The sequence below is a fragment of the Nematolebias whitei genome, chromosome 15 (assembly GCF_014905685.2).
Source record: "Nematolebias whitei isolate Nwh7 chromosome 15, NemWhi1, whole genome shotgun sequence".
Taxonomy (NCBI): Eukaryota; Metazoa; Chordata; class Actinopteri; order Cyprinodontiformes; family Rivulidae; genus Nematolebias; species Nematolebias whitei.
Window position 1 is genome coordinate 1,562,927 of NC_056512.1, and position 5,428 is coordinate 1,568,354.

Sequence of the window (5,428 nt, forward strand, 5' to 3'; positions counted from 1 at the left end):
AATTTTTCTAAAAGTCTCACAGCAACATCAGTTTAAAAACGCTTTTTAAACTGTTCACTTCCAGAAATTCGCTATTTTAACAGTTACTCATTGAACCAGGTGGGGTGATAAAAGAAAAGAATTTTATGAGGAGCTTCAGTCTTTCTTCAGAAAAACTTTTATACTCCTCTTTCAACAGCAGGTGGCGGTGTTAGCCTTATACCAGCAGGAGCCTATGACAACTTCCTGTGGACGTTCTGTTGACATCCTGTCGTTAGCTTTTTAGCTTAAAATTAGCTTAGGCTAAAACTCGGTCAAATCAACATTTCTGAACGGATTTCAAGCTAAAACGTGGCGTTGTTTAAACAAGCACGACTTTTTTGCATGAACATGAGTTTTGGGAACAGTGGCACGGCACATGTAGTGACTTTAAGCAAAGAAAAGGCTTCGGATGACCCGAGACTCATTTCCGGGGTCACGTGACTGAATCAACCAATCATCAGAGCAGAGTGGGGTGGGTTTATAATCTGACATTAGAGGAAGTGACGAACAGATACGTCACTCATTTCTCAGCGAATCAGAGCGTTCCACACGGCCGTTTTCAACCAATCACAGAGACAAACAGCGGGGGTGGGTTTTATATCGCTGACTCAGAGGAAGTGACGCAGACACGTCACTCATTTCTCAGCGAATCAGGGCGTACCACACAGCGGTTTTCAGCCAATGACGGATCGTTTTTCCAGCTAGCGTGTTAGCATTTAGCATGAACATTCCGGACAACTTTTCGTCTTTTAAACTGTCAAAATGTACTATTTTCTGTTAAAAATGTAACGAATAACTCTCAAAGCTTCACTGAGACGGCGCTCAGTCCTTAAAACGTCTCACCATCTATTTAAAACACTTGTTCGGACTTATCAGAACCGAGCCGGACCAGAACCGGGTCTGCAGAACCCCAGTCCGTTTAAACAGAATCCACGTTTAACACAGCTCTTCAGCTTCAGTTACACACAACAGATGTACATTTCAGCTTTAAAATGACTCATTGACTCTCAAAGCCCAGCTTTCAAAACATCACAGCTGCAAAACATTGCTGTATTTTCTCCGAGCATCTCAGCTGCAAAAACGCTGCGTTTCACACAGCAACTCTCTGCACTTTTCATTTCATGCCAACATGATAATTCAATTGTTACACGAATACAGTCCATTTATGAACCTGTAACGAGCCACCAGAATGTAGATGAACATATACTGAGATATATTCATAAATTAAACGGATTCATTCATTTTTCTGGACTGAATAATATCGTGCTTTGAATTTAATAAAATGTAACGTGAGGCGTTAATTTTCTTTGACCCATCAAATGAATGCGTCATTTATTAACAGAATCAAAGTTTAACATCAAACATTTACATTAATTTGACAAAATTGAAAATAACAACAACATAATTAATTAGCAAGTTTTACAAGTAGGAAACCATACGGCCATGGTTTCCCCATTTCAAGCATTACAACAGACATTTCTGAAAATATCTGGAATGATTTGCTAGCAGAATAGAAGAGTTTAAAGATGGAAAATGAGGTTTATCTTGAGAGAGATGGGTGAGGGAATTTGTCTGTTATAACCAGAACAACACGCTCCTTCTGGACCCAGCTTAACCAACGGTACACTTTGCGGTTGAAGATCGACTCTTTACCTTGGCAGAGGATAATTCCGACTTCGGTGTAGAGTTGCCTTCAAACGCTCTCCAGCGTCTCCGTAAGGATAGTAGGGAACCGTTCGGAGTCGTGAGATCATCCTAGAACAGACTTCTTCATAATTCCTCTGAACTTCTCTTGTTCAGCTTAGTCGCAGATGTCCTGAGCATTCTGAACTCTGCTGCTCTCGGAACCAACTCACAGCATTCTCTCAGCGTTCTCCCAGCGTTCTTCTTGTGTTCGGTTTACTCTCCGAACCGAGCTCGACCGGGCTCGACTGCTCTCGACTGAACGAACTGGTTTGAACTAGGAAGTGCCGACATTTAAAGAGTTCTATTTCCGGTTCATTTGGGAAGTTCCTGATTGGCTGAAATAGCCAATCAGGGGTGTGTTTTTGTGACGTAAGAGGTCACTAGAAGTCAGAAAAACAGAAAAATGTTTTGGAACAGACTGGAAATGTTTTAGAGACAGACGAGAGAAATGTTTAGACGAGTTGGGGGAAAACAGGTGCCAGCTTCTCTATATTACGTCTGAGAGGATTTAAAAACATGACAGTTCGTTCCAACAACTTGTTTTGCGTTTGACTCCGACATTTGACCGACATCACAACTTGCTCATTTCAGACAGAAGATCAGAAAATGCATGAATTACTCCGTAACACATTCCAATTTGATTTCCACTTTAAATGAGGATTAAAAAATCACTAATACTGTTTCACAGTTGAATTAAAATGAGTAGTTCACTTCAACATTTTAAAAATGGTTTGAACTAAACACACTTTGATTATCAAACATTTGTAAAATAGTAATGATAATAAAAAAGAGAGTGTTCTTTCAATTGATCAGTGTAGGACACTTAGAAAGTCTCTGGATGAACTTAATCTTATGTTTCTGGACTCAAATCAATGAAATACAGTTCTTGTCCCAGGAAGGCCAGATTTGACCTGAGGCTTAGTTCACTACACTGCTGATGTGTTTCATGTTGCTGCTGACCTGTTTCATGTTGCTGCTGACCTGTTTCATGTTGCTGCTGACGTGTTTCATGTTGCTGCTGATGTCTTTCATGTTGCTGTGTTCATTCATGCTCATCTGTTCACACAGACTCATGTCCGTGCTGCTGTTCAGTGTATTGTGTTTATTGTTTTTATGCTATTAGTGCTTATCATATTTTTAGTTGATGTTTTTCTTAGCTCATATCTTAGATCTTATTACTGTTTTTATTTTACATTTTATTGTTGGATGTAACTGGGACCCTGTGTACATAATTTTGATCCACCACATGTACCACATGAGGTACGAATGACAAAGAATATCTGGTAACACTTTACAGTAAGGTACACAAAATTTGATTAACTGCTAGGGGAACGCCTCAGGAACGAATCAGGAACAAATCAGGAACAAATCAGGAGTTAATAGGTCTTTAACCAGTACTTTACTGGGGAACACACAGCCAAGCCTTATTAGGGGACTACTGGTTAGTTACCTGGGAAAGGAAGAATAACTAATCAGGAACTAATGGGTAGTTAACATGGAAACCAAAGAGAAACGAATCAGGAGCTGATGAGTAGTTAACCAGCACTTACTGGGGAACAGACAGCCAAGCCTTATTAGGGGACTACTGGTTAGTTACTTTGTAAACGAAGAGAAACTAATCAAGAACTAATGGGTAGTTAATAAAGGAAACTAAAGAGGAATGAATCAGAAGCTAATGGGTAATAAAATCAGTAATCACTAGGAAACAGGTTTTTGACAATTACGAGCTGTGACCTCACTGGTGCAGGGTTTATTAAGAATTCACATGGAGAATTTCTCCGTTTCTGTGGTAACAAACCAGTAGTCCCCCAATTAGGCTTGGCTGTTTGTTCCCTACTAAGTACTGGTTAAGCACCCATTAGCTCCTGATTCGTTCCTCTTTGGTTTTCTTGGTAACTATCCATTAGTTCTTGATTAGTTCCTCTTAATTTACAAGGTAACTAACCAGTAGTTCCCTAATAAGGCTTGACTGTGTGTTCCCCAATAAGTACTGGTTAACTACCCTTTAGTTCCAGATATGTTCCTTACGTGTTCCCTAGTAGTTAAGCAAATTTTGTGTACCTTATTGTAAAGTGTTACCGAATATCTGTATCTGTATAATACTTTCTGATTCATATATCCATTGTTGTTATTATATTATTTTCATTATTTTTAAATCAGTTTATTTTTCATTTTCTTATTTTATCAGTTTATTGTTATCATTGTAGCTGTTAGCAGCACCAGGGCCATCATCCATCCATCCATGTATTATCCATCCATTATCTTCTGCTTCCAGGTGGCGGGAGCAGCATCTTTACTAGGGAGGGACAGACATCAACAGCCTCCTCTTCAGCTCTTCTAGGAGGACCCCATGGTGTTCACAGACCAACTGACTATTTAATAAGTAATACTTTTATGTTTTTAAATTTAATGAAAGACAAACCTTTAAAATTTAAGGACAAAATTTAATCAAATTGTTTTCAAGTCTGTAGCTTATTGTAAAATCAGAAGAATCAGAATAAACTTTATTGGAATTGCACCGAGGTACAATGCGAATATGTACGTACAGTCGTCCGAAAGGTAGGCGGAGTGCTCGAAGCTGCAACTGTAGAAAACGCGGCAGTTTCAAAGATTACAGCAAAGTGTGATGTTTTGCAATTTTAACATGAACCTTGTGCATATCTGTAAATAATAAAAGTGAAGATATTTTTAATACATCTTTATTGTAAAAATCTATACTAAAATGTAAAACACATGGGTTTAAAGCAGCAGGAAGGCAGTAAGGTAGGATTATGAATCAGGTTTAAAAGTTACAGTTCATGAGGTACTCCATTAAACATGACATCTCTTCCACAACATCGTGTGACAAAACCTTCAGGGTGTTCTTCTTCTAATACGTTTAGTGGTGGCTAGTAAGTAGCTTAAGGGAGCACTACCGCCACCAGGTGGTCAGACGAGTTGGATTCTAGTCCCCGCCTACAGAGCTGGTCCAGAAGTGTAAATGGAAACACGACAACGCACGAGCCTATCTGAGCTGACCCGAAAATACCTGATCCACACTGTAACAGTGGAAAAGGGGCATAAATTACATCAGATGTAAGGCCGCATAAACAAGTGCCTTTCTGTGTGTGTTTGCGTGTGTGTGTGTGTGTGTGTGTGTGTGTGTGTGTGTGCGTGCGTGCGTGTGTGTGAGTTGTAGTGACAGGCCTGATCAAATCCACATGTTCTCTGTACGTGTGTGTGGATAAGCAAAGCTGCAGGGTTTCCTCAGTGAAGAAAACAGTGCTGATGGTTGTAAACATATGACAAGTGGTTAAAGGTTTTAAAATCATATATTAATCATTGTTAAATGAGTACTATAAGCTGAAAAGTGATTAATGTTGATTGATGTGTGTCTAATTCTCATGAAAATTGATATGTGTGAAATCAATGCGTGTTAAACTTACAGGAAGTTGTCAAAGATGCAAGTCAAACATGAACTTATGTTCAGAACACAACAGTTGTGAATAGACAGTGTAACATCCATCAAAGGCTTATCAAAGAGGCAGTATGGCCCCACAGACTTTGGGTCTCCTGTGCCCCTCCCTCTCTGCTAATCTCAGACAGATAATGACATTCTGTTTTCCAGCACAGGATGTTTATTTGTTAAACTTCTCTGTGTGTGTTTAAATCTACAGCTGTGACCACCCTGACATGTTTTATGATTCTGAACCCCCTTCTGTGTTAATTCACCTTTTATGTT